The sequence below is a fragment of the Agelaius phoeniceus genome, chromosome 10 (assembly GCF_051311805.1).
Source record: "Agelaius phoeniceus isolate bAgePho1 chromosome 10, bAgePho1.hap1, whole genome shotgun sequence".
Lineage (NCBI taxonomy): Eukaryota > Metazoa > Chordata > Aves > Passeriformes > Icteridae > Agelaius > Agelaius phoeniceus.
The window spans coordinates 19974318-19990392 of NC_135274.1; the positions used below are offsets into that span (position 1 = coordinate 19974318).

Here is a 16075-nt window from a genome sequence, read left to right on the forward strand (position 1 = left end):
GAGTGTAACAGCTACAAAAAGAATGAGGATTTCACCAAACACTTTCATTTTAGAAAGAGCTGCTCTAAACATTTCTGTTTTACACAAATCTTCTCCCAAGAGGACAGGAAGTTGGCAAATTTGCAGTCATTTCCAGAATTCAGTAACACATTCTAGTGCTTGAAGAAATGTATCAGAATCTTTATTTCCTACCAACAAATTTCTGAAAATTTTATTTTATAAACATGACATACTTCATTTCACTCAAAAAACTGCTGTAAAATTACTCAAAAAAAAGATTTTTTTTTGTTCTTTCCAAAAACTGTAGTGACGTTTTTCCAATGGAGCAAGTTTGTTTTTTATATGTCTTAAAAAAATATATTTTCCAGTTTTATTAATCCATTAAATACTTGATTGAATCTTTGGGGAAATTTTCACTACGCTAGGGGGAGCCAGATCACTACATTGTACACAATTAGCTCTAAGTTTAACCCTCTAAAAAGATTCTTTTAAAAATAGCCGTATAAACATCTCCAACTGACAAACAAATAATACTTCTATATGATAGCACTAACACAGAAGTCCCACAATATACCATGGAATATTGATTAAATAATAAAAGCCAAAGAAATAAATTTTACTTTTTATTATTTCATTGTTATTATTAAATAGTCTGCTTCGATGTATGCAGGGAAAAAAACCCCAAACACCAAAACCTCAAATCAATCACCTGATAACCAACCTAAAATAATTCTGCTTTTCCTCCTAGCACCACACATCATGCAGATTCACCTCTATAATGCTGACCATTATAATATTAATTTAACAACAGCATAAATAAGGAATGCTACTGCACTGAATGCATAACTATTAGATTTTTCTTTTGTACTGATACTCACCAATTATACAGAATTTTTTGCTAAGAGTAGAAGGAATATATTCTGGTTTTACTTTTCATGTGCCTATAAGTTTTAGTCTTCTAAAATACAACCATTTGTAAATCTTTCATTTTTAAAGACTCTAATCAGTTTATTCTGATAGCAGGAACAATTTATTCCTAAAAATAAATTTTAAAAAACCACTTTATCTGGTAAATGATGACTTTAATTATTGATTCCTTTCAAGCATTATGGTGAAAATTGCCCACTCAGTAACAGCTTTCAAAAATCAAGAACAGACAGATGTACATGGCTGCAAAATGATGCCCAACTGTATGGACTTCAAAAAACCCAACTACCCCACCCATTCAACTCCACAGATGTCAAAGAGCTTCCTAGAAAAAGGCAAATCTACTTCTGGATTGCTAAAGGACCCACAAAGGCAGATGCCAGACACTGAATTACAGATGCTGGAAAAGAATAAGCACAGTGATGTGATACTATGTGAAGCTGCTATATCTGAAAACAATGACTTTGGTTGAAAACAGGTTCCAAGAAATACCAAGGGCCTCTTGCTCAAACAGATCTGTTTATTCACTCCAAGAAGTCAAATATCATGCAAACCTTTTGTGTGACTGCAGTTAAATTAATTATATGAAGGAAAAATTTAGCAATTAAATATATGATTGCAAGTAGAGCAAGTAAGAAAGAACCCTAGGATCCTGAAAATTGGATTCTATTCATTTGTTTGGCCTCTTTCATTAGTACACTCAATTATCTTTGAGTTTCTTGCTATATGTTTACCTTATAATATTAAATGTCCATACTACCAGGTTTTTCTGGAATACATTTTCCAGACCTGGGTATTTGAAAAAAGTGCATTCTTTTAAAACAAGGAATTCTAGTACTAAAAAAATCTGATAAAGGTAAACATCAATATTTATCTTAACAAAACCAATTTCATCCTACTATTTCTTCTTTTGCCTCCCCTACTCTCCCTCCCCTACTCGTGATCTATTTTTTCCCTTACTCCATCCCCCACCAGTGGATGAACTGCCCTGTACATCATTTGTCATTTGTATTTCCAGTTAAAACTCCAATACAAACTCCTGGATGTGGCTCTCAAGGATTATTATTAAAATAACAAAAGGAAGGTGAAGGGTGAGAAGGCCCCAGACTGAGGCCTGTGGAGCCTGGTCTGGCTTGGCCATCCCAGAATGGTGATGACAGAAACATCAGTGGGAACAGGAGTACAAATGGTTGAGCAGCAGGTGCTGCCTCTGGCTTGGAAGCAACATTTTACCAGGTAGATCTCTGTATAAACCCAGATTCAACTCCTATATGAATAATAACTTGTATCTCAAAATGTGACCCTTAAAATCTAATGAAAATTAGATTTAATCTAATCTGTGTTGCCCAGAAACAAATCTGACATGACAGAGTGAGGTGCTGGGAATATTCAAGAAATAACATAGCATTTCATTCATGAATATGAATCAATAGCTATGAGAGAAGGAAACTATAGCTCTTAAGGGTTTCCCTGGATAACATGTTTCCATGGCCCCTACAGTGTATTTCCATTAGAAAGTACTTTGGATTCTTTTGAAAACTTCTTAAAAACTATAATGCTACTATCAGTACTTCTCCCAAGCTGCAAATACCCTTCACACAGTCATACCAAACAGCACAAACACATTTTACACTCATCACTGTCCTGTCCTCACTCTTCTGCACTAGAAGAAACTTTTCTCATCTTCCACAGGATGCATATCTGCATTTTATTAAATTAAAAAGCTAGAAATTCCTACAGAAAATCATATGCTGATGGCAAGGGTGTAAAGAGGCAAATGTTATTTATTTGAGTGAACAATATTTTTTCCAGTTCTTGCTCTTGTGCAAAAGGAGGTGTTTCCAATTTCAAGAGATCTAGTGACTGCCACCTGTTTTCACTAAAAGAAGATCAAAGTAATTCTCATGTCTTAGTTGACCACCAAAAGTCAGTAGTTATTAAGTATAGTGAACACATGGAGAGTAGGCAGTAGGGATCACCACCTCTCATCTTTTATTAGGAAAAAATGCAGAACCTGTGAAAACTGGTCCTACACTGAAATCATATTTCTTCCCAGGCATTCATAATTCTGTGAATTACTGAATGAACTAATCACACAAGTGTTACTGGTGCAAGATTTTATTGATTGTATACCTTATCTACCTGGAAATAGCTCAGGCATGTTCTACCTCTGTGGAAGAGCAAACCTTGCAGGGAGGTGATTACTGTCTATTGTGACCATGTTTTACTGCCCAGCTACTCAGAAGAGTTTTGCAACTCAAGCAGTTCAATTTCTTAGATGAAACAAAGTAAAGTTTTCAATTTGCAGTTCCAGAATTAGGAACTTCTTACAGATCCAGAATGATAAGCAGCATGCTCTTACAAAAGCTGTTTTGAGGTAAGGCTTGGAATTATGGGTGTAAAAATCACTATTGAAAGCATATTTTGATTATAGCCTGAATTTCAGCTGAGTTAGAACAATAGCCTGTGTTTGTTCATCATCCTTTATCAACAGTAACTCTTGTTTGTCAGCAATCCTCTCCCATGTAGTTTATTGCATCCTAAGTAACAAATTGACCTTTGGAGGTAGGAGAAGGATAAATTAAAATATGAGACTTTAAAAAATCTCATCTTGTGAGCCAAGTTAAAAAAAAAAAAAAAAAAAAAAAAAACAACAAAAAAAACCTACAAAACTCACCCCAAAACTTCACAAACACAACTGTGCAAAGCATTCCAGTAAAATTCTAAGATCATGAAATAAATGCATTAACAATTCTTTAATGCCAGCACTGTTTGCCTGCTGATATATCCAAAGGTAATTCTTGATATGTTTGCCTCCGCATTACACTATGAGATCATGTTTTGCTGCTTATTTAATATTAATTTCAAGCATTTTTAGAAGAAATGCTTCCAGGGATACAGCCCTACAACTTAATTTCTGGCCCAGAGAAATCACTATTTTGAGGTAGCAGTGGTGTACTATCTCACAATGACTCACAAATTTTGGTCCCAGTTTACAAATTTCTACTGCAAATGCTTTAATCTGCAGATTGTTCTCTGATTTCGGGGTTAACAATGAATTACTTTTGCCTACCAGAGGAGGAAGAACAAGTGCATAAACTGCTGCCAGAACAGGCACATTATCTTCAAAGGCAATGCTTATGAACCAAGGAGCAGAGGTTCATTTGAATTAACACCAATGGAAGTCACAGGTGTGGCACAAGAACCTGGCACTTTCTCCTCTCCCTGGACAGCTCCTTTAGGACAATGGATTGCTCCAGCAAAAGAGGTTTCCAAACAAATTCACTTGTTAGATGAAGATTATGACAATTTTTACTAATTGAAGAAAAAGCGACAAGAGAAAGATAAACTTTTAATATTCCATTAAAAGAAAAAAAAAATACAGAAATAAACTACTCAGGAGGTTTCACAAGTTTTATCATCAAATCACACTACAGCATCCCGATGCTCCAACACAAGTGCTCATTTTATCTTTTTCTAAATCTATAACAACTCATTACTAACCAGCACTTGGCTGGGCCCAGCAGCTGTTATCATAAAGGACAATCTTTTCCTTCAGCTAAAGCATGTGCAGGATCAGGTGGAGTTAGCAAGTGAGCTCTTCACACAACCTAGGTCCTAAATGTCCCCAGAGACACCAAGTAAGACACAAGTGATATACAAGGGCCTCTAATTTTAGTTAAAAGCAAAAGTCAAAATTTCACTTCCATAATGTTTTAGCATCTACTTTAAACAATTTGCATTATTTTGTCCCACAACCTCCTTTGCCAAACTCTCAAAGCTTGTTATAACTGAGCTGAGAGGTTTTACTCCTTACATGAACTTAGTGCAGCATTATTACAGCCATTAACCACCCACCCCAGAGTTCCTTGTCAGCTACCAAATATTCTTTTCTGGCAGAGTCAGTCCATCAACACAAACTTAGTGTATTAATATGTGCCCAAGTCTTGTATCTGGCTTTAATTTATCAAAGGAATCTCTTATTTATAGCATGTGAACGACATTCAAAGCATGGCTAGGGTGGTTTTGTACTTCAGAAATTGTTAAAAAGCTCTGAGAGTTAGAAGACTAAATTCTATTGATTCAAATATTAGTGTAATTCCATCACTTAAGTAGTTCCTACCATTGGTATCCTCTACCATTAATCATCTTAAATATAATCTAACATCTACATCAGCTGAAAATGAAATTAATTCAGATGCCTCAATCTAGTCCCTGGCAGGTATTCATTAGCATAAGAAAACTGCTCCATGGCTGCACACTGATGATATTCTATGTTCACAAATGACTTAAAAATCAAAAAGATACAAATCAAGGTGCAATTTTCAGAAGCTGGCTTTTCTACTGTTTTTTCCCTGGGTTTGTTTATTTGTTTTCTTAAGACAAACCCTCTCAAGTGCATTACAGCCTTACATAGGTAAATCTGGACAAGAAATTATATCTCATACACTCTGTTTTAGTAGACTCAATATCTGTTTTATCAGCACAGAATTTACCTAAAATTATTATAAAAGACAAATATACCTATTATCTATTGAAAATATAATAAATAAATTTTAATGGTGACTGCTCTACACAAAGAAGAGCCTTGAAATCAAACCACTAAATTTCAAGGACTGTTAAGATTATATCTGCTCACATGTACACTCTCTAAAACATCAAAGTGAAAAATCTATTAAAATATCAACAGAAGTGACATTTGAACCCAAGGAGTACGGAAAAGCTTTTATCTTTTGAATTTTTGCTGGAATACCTCAGAAATAAATGTGATCAGTTATCCCAGAGAAAGAAAACAACAACAGGTTAGGTACTTGTTGAACCAAGAAACATAATCTGCCCTGTGAGTTCTTAGTTTATTAATAAACAAGCCAACAAACATGGTCTTAGAATACCTTAGAATGTACTTCACACATCAGGAAGTGTCTGTACCAAGCAGTTTCAGTTTAAATTCTGCTTGTTGACCAGATGACTCACCTCTACAAAGAACAGAAAAACACTATTTATCTTCACTTTCTTTCTACTGGCAGAAACAATTTCTGATCTGACTTAATTTCCACAGTCACTTAAAGCAGTCAATCTTTTCCTTGAAAACTTTAGGGAGAAGTCAGTCTCACTTAGCAGCTAAAACAAAAGAATTCATCAATAAACACATAATCTTCTATACTCTGACATGAACTCAGGCAGACAAGATGCAAGCATTGCAATAAAAAATCTTAGGAAATTCAGTGTTCAGGCTACAGTGGTCAGAGTCTGCTCTCAGTTACACAAAGCATTTGCTTACAACAGCATTTATTTAAGGGAACAAGACTCATGATGATCACTGGCCTAAGTAATGCCAGAATGTGGCACTGAAATTACATCTTTGCTTTTGGAACACAAGCAAGGCTTAATATACTTTTCAGTTGAACTTGCAGCTCAACCATGTTTTAGCTCCCTCTCACAAGGTTTCCAGGGAAAAATGCAGACCAAATAGAACTCTTATAAAATACATCACATGCATTCATTAATAGGCTCAACTAAGACATTTCTCAAGCTTTTATTTTTGATAAGAATATTACTAAGTTTAAAATACAATTCCCTTATTTGCCTAACATAGAGGAGACTGAGAGCTGAATCGATGTCATCCCTTTCTCAAATACACACAGAATTCCTGCTGCAAGAGAATATGACTACTACAGTATATCAACATTTTCTTCATTCTTTAAAACATGAATATTTAAACAGAAGACATTTTTCCCCATGCAGAAGCCTAAATAGAAGCTCTTATCTTCAATAGTAAAAGCTGTTATTTTTTTTTTTTCAAGAGGTTTTAGACTGTATAGAGATAGTTACATACACAGGCATCTCAAATGAGAGGGCACCATACATACATGTAATTGGTTGCCTTTTCTTTTTCCTCGGCAGTCTGTACAAAACGTGAAAATGTGCCTGCTTCTGACTAGCCATTAAAAGGCAGTGGTTGCACCATACTGTGATTTGGGGAGCTGAAGAAAATAGCCAGAACTGACTGATATCTGATAAACAGTAACAGGAGTCAGTTTATTGCACCAATCGTTAAATAATGGTGCTGATTATAAGGCTGCTAACTGCAGATGCTGTAATTGTCTGTCATAAATCTTAGTCATTTGTGACAGGAGCACAATGAAAGAGAGCATCTGCTTGAGGGCAAATGACTTCTGATAAATATCAGCTCTGCTAAAATGTACTTGGATGTGTCTCAATATTTTGGAGAGCCATTCATGTTGCTTCCACAAATGTGAAGTTATTATTGGTTTGTATTGATTTTGCCACCTTGGGTTTGGTTTTTTTTTTCCTTTTTAAAGAGACAGAGTCAGAGAGTGACTCAAGGTTGAGTTGAATTGAATCTCTGCTCTTTATCTGATCTACTCATTCCTCTCAAATGCATGCTTGAGTGGAAAAAAAAATAATTGCACTTTTTCAGAAGATTGCTGTGCAGAAACACAGTCTGGAAAATTCAATATGTAGTTCAGGTTTTTATTTTTTCTCTTAAAGCAACTCCTTACTGAAGGAGAAGCACTTTAAAGCATTGGTTTTGAACACAACACTTTAAAAGGATTTAAAGTAGCTGAAGTAAGAGTCAATTAAGCTAGTTCTGGAGAATAATAACATGCAAATTAAAAAAGCTATCTGAAAGTAATTTTTTTTTGTTTTCAGAATAATTAACAACACTTTAATTTCCTGTCCAACTTATATGAATATAATAAAGCCAGTTAAGTTCTTCCACTCTGTCCCTTACTGCTTTAGTTCTTAATGTTATAAATGCTTATCATTCAGTGGGAGATTACAGTATAATTTCACTATCACTGAGAGTGCTGCATTCACATATTCACATTTAAATATGCATTCCTTTGTGATACTCTTTACACATCATCAGGTTTACACTGAAAACATTTTCACAAGCAAAGGTAGTAAACCTAAAATTCAAGAATGAAAATTTTACTGGTAACAGAGCATTACAATAGATAACGGGTTTCCCTTCCAGCAATTCCTGGTTTAATTCAATGATCAGTGCTTAACCTTTGCAATCGAGTAATTTAGATTCTACTGGCAGCTGTTTCCTTCACTGCCCAATTGCCCATTCTGCCAAAATAGGTGCAACTCACATTCTGCCTGTGCAGAACCTGTTGGAGTGAATCGATTGCAGCCACCTGATGGCAGCCTGACCCCCACAGCTCCAGGGCAGGCCACAGCCCTCACAACAGGGTTCCACACCAGAAAAAGAATAGCTGATGTTAATAGCTTAACAAAAACTTGTTTAATTGGCTTATTACATTTTGTCCCAAATGATTATTTTCATTTTCTAATTAATCTTTAGTTTCTAAAGGTATCTTAGACACAAATTGACGTCAGAAAAGTTTATTCTTACTTGAGCTGCGTTTTTTCCCACCACTATTCCTACTTTCTGCAGTATACTGCCTTAGCTTCCACCTCCAGTTCCCAGACAGCAATTTGGAGGTGAAGGCTGTGATGAAGTCTGGATAGGCAACAGGAGAATACATTCACTTAAATCTAATAGAAAACATGATCCTTCCTTTCTCTCAGTGAAACAAACCCCCAAACAGTCAACAAGAAAAACACAGAGAACAGAACACGGGCACCCCATTGGTTTTCAAGTTCAAATGTGCAGGGATTAGTCCATACTTAACATATAAGTACTTAAAATTATTTATAAATACAATAGTTGTTAGACCTGTTGGAAAGGTTGTCTTGTCTTTGCTCATGGTTCAACATCTCTCTTGTAACATGCTAGCAACAGGTTGTGAAACCTCACAAGTATGAGATTGTTTTAAAAGCTAAGTTCGCTTTCTTTGCCACTTCCTCAGAAACTAATAGCATAGTGATTCTATTTCAAATATAATAATTAGAATGCTTGTTTTGATCCTTTAACATCCACTTTTTTCCTCTGCAATCAAGAAAGCTGAGATTCAGGCATAAGCCAAGTGCCAGGTAGGCAGTCTATTTCCTCCCATGTGAAATTAAAGACCAAAAGGAAATACTTCAGCTTTCTCTATATTCAGCAGCTCTCAATCCCTGTCAGGTTATGGGTTGATATGCAAGCTGCCAGAATATGAGAGGATGTAGTCTTAGTGTTTGTCTGCAACTTAGGACATCAAACCATGCCAAAAGAAGCTAGGTTCAAAGCAAGAACTGCTTGTGTCTCCCTTTTAAGTCCACGTTTCAACTAAATTCCTGCCCCTGTAGGTAACAATTAGCCATGCTTTTACTATTACTCAGAAATCAATATTATTTATTAAGATGCTCAGATTTCTTTAGCTCACTGTTTGCCATCTCAGTTTTCTGTGCATGTTTAAGCTGGTGCTACCCTGGACCTGCAGCCTGGGCAGAGCAGCAAGGCTGGGTGAGTAAAGCCCTGTGGCAGAGGTGGATCTACAACAGCAGAGCAGCTCCTGGATTCAGCTGCTTCCTGGAAAAACATCAGCAGGGGAACCTTTTCCCTGAGGCAAGCCCAGCAGCAGCCATGGTCTCAGACTGCAACCCAGACTCAGCAGCAAAAGTTGGCAGCACAAGTCTTGCTCAAATGTACTCAAGAAAACCACTGCTGGTAGAGAGGACTAGAGGAAATCACATTGCCCAGTGAGCCTTGGGGCTGAAGCAGTAACTCAAAGTGTAATTTAATTTCAGTTTGAAAATAAAACCTCTAAATCAGTGCTAATGAAAATCTTCCATTGAAAATTACTGTCAAGGAGCAAGGGAAAGCAGTTTTCAGACTTGAAACTGTTTCCAAAGAATGCCCTGAGAACTTTCAAAAAACCCACAATAAGATCATTGAAATTACTTTTTTGTGACTGTTGAACCAGATGCTTTTATTCCCCATCTCCCCCAATATTTAATTATTGGTTTAGTAGACATCTACAGTAATTTTTCCTCAGATTTTACCCACGGTACATGACTTGTTGAAGGTACACCAAAACATTTTCAGGCCTGTAGACAACAGGATTTCTTTGAGATTCTTTAAAGACAAAGATGAGCGTAAATATTTTTTTTAAGTTGAAGACAAAATTTGGATTTGGGAGGACATAGAAGCAGGCCAAAAGAATTATTACCCATGTGAACAGAAACTCCCCTGTGTGATGGATGCAAAACAACACCTCAATTTTTATTAGAAGATAATTGCATCATGTTAATGGATTTTTTTTCCCCAGAAAAATCTGTATGCAAACTAACACGCTGAGATAGCTTAATTTCAATTAATTATTGCTTAATTTTGCAAAATTAAAATTGAAAAAAAGGCTTAATTTTAAGCAATTTTTACAAATTGCTTAATTTCAAATTTGAACTTAAATATATTTGTGAGTTTGAATTACAGCTCTTCTTCTCAGATTCATTTATTTTCTCAGCAGGTCCAAACAAAGAAGTTGCAGCCTCGAAGTTTCTCTGGAATGAGAATCAATCCTTTCAAGCTCTGCCTGTGCAGCAGGCACTTGCAGCCCCTCCATCCCTGCTGAGGAATGCCAGGGGACCAGCAGGATGCCAGGCTGTGCCCAGGAGGCCACAGGGGCATTCCTGCAGGAGAGCAGGAGCCTTTCCCAGGGCCCTCAAGGGGTTAAACCCGCTGCAATATGCATTAAGCACATGTTCCAAGCCAGCAGGGTGCCAGCCTAAGATGTCCTCAAAGCCTAATTTGATAGATATTATGCCATATGCTGCTGCAAGTAGTTAGCAATAAAGAAAGTAAAATTTTTATGGATGAGCAAAACAGGAGCTCTTATGGATGGAGTGGTTTTAAATCAGGTGTATAATTTACGTACCGTCAGACCACATGTAGAGTACATTACTCAATTGAACTTACGAGCAGATAGGAAGGCAGTTTCTTTTAATAAGCACTTCTTCAACTTATTGGCTCTACAATTACTTGCACCAATTACCAGCAGCTGCTGCCTGTTTGGTGTTTTATCTTAGACAAGGAGTTACATTAGTTTCTAATCAACAAACCATTCAAGGACTCTTTAAAAATATTTAAATTTAATTTCCCCATTTATTTTGAATTAACTGAAATACTGGATATTTTCTTTGTAGTACTTTGGTTCTTCTTAGGTTCTTCTCCAAACATAGATTTGCTGTTGTAACATTTAAATTTAAGTTTTTCTAAAGCCAAGAATGTACATTATAACATATTTGATTCAGGCATTTATATGCAGCATCAACATTGGCCCTATTGACAATAGATGGTAGTTAATATACAGGTGATTTCTTGCCATAGAATTCATTATACTACAAAACCTTTCTGAAATGTTCAAGTCTTTCAACATTCTTTATTATTTACCTGACTCACAATTAATAGAGCACTGGCTAATGTAGCATCAGAGGAATTACTAGAGAAAGCAATAAAAAAAAAATGAAGACACTGTCATATGAAGGAAGGATATTTTTTTTCCTTTATCTCTAGATTTTCAAAATTATAGTTCTAGAAATTTCCAAGCAACTTATAATGGCACTTGAAAACCACCTTCCTCTCACTGAATAACTGGTATTACTTTAGTAGTTCTTCTTCACAAATATCCAAGGGAGAAAGAAAGGAAAAGAAATTATTTAAAACTGTAAGTATCAGAAAAACTGAGTTTTCAGTGAGCTGAAAACAAAGATGTACTCCAATATCAGACTCAGGGAGTTTTTCAGAGAAGCAATATCTGGTGGTAACTTGAGAGGCTGTGGGGTACAGCTGCTGTGCAGGCACAAGAGCCTTCCTGACAGAAAACTCCTGGGACACAACTGCCTTTCTAGGCAGAAAACTGTGTCTATTATAAACAAAACAGTCAGGTCAGAATAGATAAATGAACAAATAAATAAATAAACCCCTACGATGAGACCAACCAAATCACACCACCACTTTTCGCATTTTTGCATTTCCATATTCTTGATTCCCAATCATCCTTTCTGAGTTTATTTTCGTAGGCATGGGGACATCCTTCACACTCCCCATGAGCCACATGCTGGGAACTCAGCATCTGGCCAGATGTCATTGGGACAGGCACCACTGGTGCTCAATCCACTCCAGAGAGAGCATCAGCCACAACAGGAGAGAAATCTTGCAACAGAAGCCAAATTTGGGGCAGTTACCACAATTCCAGGTTCAGCACTCAGGAGAGAGAAGATGACAATTCAGTGAAGTCTCTCAAATCCATTGGTACAAAATGATGTAAGTCCAAACCCAGTAAAAATATTTGTTTCCCATTCACACAGTTTTTTAGTCATACATTTTAGCTGTTTGAAGGAAATGAAGAAAACCCCATATTATTATTAACTTTCTGAAATCACACGGCACATGCAAATCCTGTACTTTCTTAAAATAATAAAAGTAAACAGAGAGCCAACAGCAATCACAGAATAAATCTGTTTGCATAAACTTTGGGAAGTTATCTGACCCAACCCTTACACTACTCAAAGCAAGGTCAACTTCAAACAAGGTCTTGAATTGAATTGCACTGAAAATGCCAACAGAAAATGGGGAAAATAATTCTGCAAATAAAAAAAAAAATTTACAAAATTCATAGTGAGCATCAGCTGAAAATAAGTAATGAATCAACCTTTCCTGACTTAGAGTTACTACATGTATACCCTTCCTTCTTGATCTTCTGCAAAACATGACAAAAAAGCTCTGAAAGGAAGGGGTCATTTTCTGGGATTTTACAGAACAGAGTTAAATAGACAAACCTTCTTCACACTTCCAAAAAAATCAGTATTTTCCACAAAAGAGGAAGGTCCAGCCCTCTGTCCACCATAGACTTAAAATTTAGTTTCTCCATCACACTACCACTGTATTAAAGCCACCCAAGATGATAAAACATTTTCCTATTAAAGTTTAGAAACAAAGACATTCATGTTTTTATTGCAAATTCCTTTAACTCCTGCAGTTAAATTACAAATTATCCATCTTTTAATGTCATCTCTCACAGCTGGGAAAAATCTAACCCTCTCAGGACTCAATCAGATATTCACATCAATTTGTGTAATTAACACTAAGCTTAATATCTCCGTTAATTATGACTGCAAACACTTTCTTAAAATAAATCAAACTCACTAACTTACAGAAACACAACAAAGAAACTGAACACCACTTAAAAATTACTCACATGAAGCTTTGAGGAGATTAATTCAAAACCTCTTAGGCATTTAGCAGAAAAAAAAAAAAGAAAAAAAAAAGAAGATCCATAAAACCTGAGGTTCAAATACCAGAAGGGTCTGCTCAATTTATTTGCTTGTTATTTGCTTCAAGATGCAAGTACTACACCAGTTCACCATGTGCCCCTAAGTTATATGAGATCTTATTCCAGTCTCCCCATGGGCATTTCCTACTCCCACCCCAATGGGATTGGATAATATTCTTGGATATGAGGGATTGGACAATATTCTTGGAAACACACAGGGTTCTCACATTTCCTGAAAGGAAGGTGGTCCATCCCACCAGCAGAACTGAAGCCTCCCCATGTATATCTGGCTACTCATAATTTACATTCCACCTGGTCTTCTGGTAATGTCCTGAGGAATGACATTTTTTAAGCACAAGCACAGAGCATCCTGCAGAAAACACACTAGGAATGTGGCTGCTGGAGTCACTGGATGATACATTAGGGTGCTCAGAAAATGGTACAAGGATCTTACCCCCTTCCCTGGATCAAATCCATAAAATGCCAAGCACTCATTATGCACAATCCTCAAAGCACATTAGTCATCCTTGGGAATATACATTTGGAACATGATGAACTTCAGACATAGCTATAACTGCACAAATTATTGTTGGTTTAGAGTTATGCTTGTAGAGAAGATGGACATTCCTGTGAACAAAAGGAAATAAAAACATCCCAGATCTCTCACAGCCCCACAGCAGTACCTGGGCACTGGCATCACCTCATTGCACAACCCCTCTGGTTGTCCAGGTGCACTCAGCACAGACACTCAGGGGCACAGAATTAACTGTGGTGCCCTAGAGAAAGTGCTGCCAGCTGAAGGGACCCACGACCAAAGCAAAGCTGTTCAGGTTAAAACAGCTGCATCCTGCACCCTTAGGCCTTGCTCTTGAGCAGGGACACTGAAGCCTTCAGCTAATTAAAATTAGGGACTTTGTTCTGTGAGCTGTTTGCTTGCCATACTTCCAGTGACCAGGAACATCTGAAACTATAGCAATACAATTTTCTAAATCAAAATCTTTCCCTGTGGAATATCAAAGGCATAGAGATATTTTCTTTCAAAATTAAAATCAATTATGGTTACTTCAATCCAGAAACAAAATTCAGAAATGACAGAGGCATGCAAATGACAGCTGGAGTGGACTCCCACTTGTCATGATCCTTCCTCTTATCCATTTAAACCCCAAGAAGAAGCAGTAGTTGTTCAATCTGCTGCTTACTTTTCACATAGTAAACTTGTTCTTATGAGATAGCAGTTATTTAGTTGTTCCTTACATTGGCACTTCAATTTTTTTCTCAATCATCTTAATCTGCATAGAGGCATTGAAATTGTATCTTTTAGCAATTCAAAACCTCTTAGGCATTTAGCAGAGAAAAAAAAAAAAAGAAAAAAAAAAAGAAGATCCATAAAACCTGAGGTTCAAATAAGTGCCCAAGTGCCAGATAATATCTGAAAAATAAAATGAAAAATCCTTTATTATTTTAGTATTACTTAGCCATCTTAAAAAAGATGGATACAACACCACTAGTCACTCCTTCCATTATCCCAAAATTAGACTATTCACCAGGACATAAAAAGGCCTTACTTTCAGTTATCCACACAAAATTATTTGGTCTCTTTCTAGACTATGATATCTTCACCGGTCATCCAGTAAGACAAATTTGACATCTTCTAAAACAGTGGAGAATCCCATTCAATTCTCAGCCATGAAACTTAAGACTCAGGCTCCCAGAACTACCAAAGCTCCTCAAACTCCTGAACTACCAGAAGACCACCAAAAACTGAGCCCCAAAAAAGTCCTCCAATTTCATACAGATGATCATGTTGAGGCCATGAGAGAAGAGATTAAGAATTCTTTTTGTGTTTCTCTACAGATTTGACTTAGGACTAAGATCAGGTCCGGTGGATCTCATCAAGTAACCATGCTCTGAAAAGAAACAAAGAATAAAAATATCTCTCTTTTATTAACAGAAGGGGATATCCAGCTTTAAAGAAGTCTCTGTTCATTTCTGCCTCATTCCTACAAGCTCTCTTAAAGCACACATCTCAAACTCCCCAAGGAAAGGAAAAACCCAAACAACAAAACCCCTCACAGCCCTTCAGGACAGAAAATATCTGTGCATGAATTTTTTTTTTACAACAGCAGAAATGGAATGGTCATTTCTTCTACAACAAAAGTATTTTTTTCTTTACTAAATGATACCTCTGCAGTTCATGGAACCACCCAAGGTGGGCACCTCAGTGTTCACTGCCATGAGCAAAGTTACTCTCCAGTTACTCTCAGTGTCTGCACTAACCAGTACCCAAATGTGGTAGCTACTTTGAGGCTTAGTTTATTTCTTAATATTCACAATTTACCGACTTCAGCACTTAAATTCAAGGTGATTCTTCTCACCACTGCCTTTTTTAAAAGCACACATCTGTGATTCTTCTCATTGCCAGAATTAATGAGCACTGCCTATAATGTGGTGTAAAGCAGGCATCATTACCACCTCCTACTCAGAGCCATTTTAACCACAATCTCAGTATTTGGGTAGCTCTGCTAATTAACAAACTACTATTACCGCAAAGATGGGATTTGCACATTATTTCAAGTGGATTTTAACAGTCTTTGAACAATGAATACTAAATTTGCTAGCAGTTTGCGCTATTTTAAGAAGAAAAAATTACACGATTTTTCAAAAGTCTAGAAGCTAGGAAGATATAGAATTTAATTAAAAGCTGCATTTATATAAAGTTGGTTTTATTTTTTTTTTCTTGTTTTCAAAATAAATATCTGGCCATCTCCATAGACTGTTTGCAATAATTGATTCTGGGTTACAGCACCAGCATTTCTGACACTTCCTCTCCTCACCATCCAGCTGAAATGCTGCAAGGTGCTGCAATCAGACATCCTGCTTCCCATTCCACCTAAAACCTCCCATTTACATCACCTGCTCAGAAAAACAAGCACAGCAAAGTTTTCTTGTGAGGACTACCA

The 16075-nt window shown here is 36.5% G+C and overlaps 1 protein-coding gene across 12 annotated transcripts in view; it reads right to left on the reverse strand.

Moving 5' to 3' along the window:
• Nucleotides 1-16075, reverse strand: part of LOC129124232 (uncharacterized) — a 261789-nt gene that overhangs the window by 207320 nt on the left and 38394 nt on the right. The gene's annotated exons all lie outside the window — the stretch shown is intronic.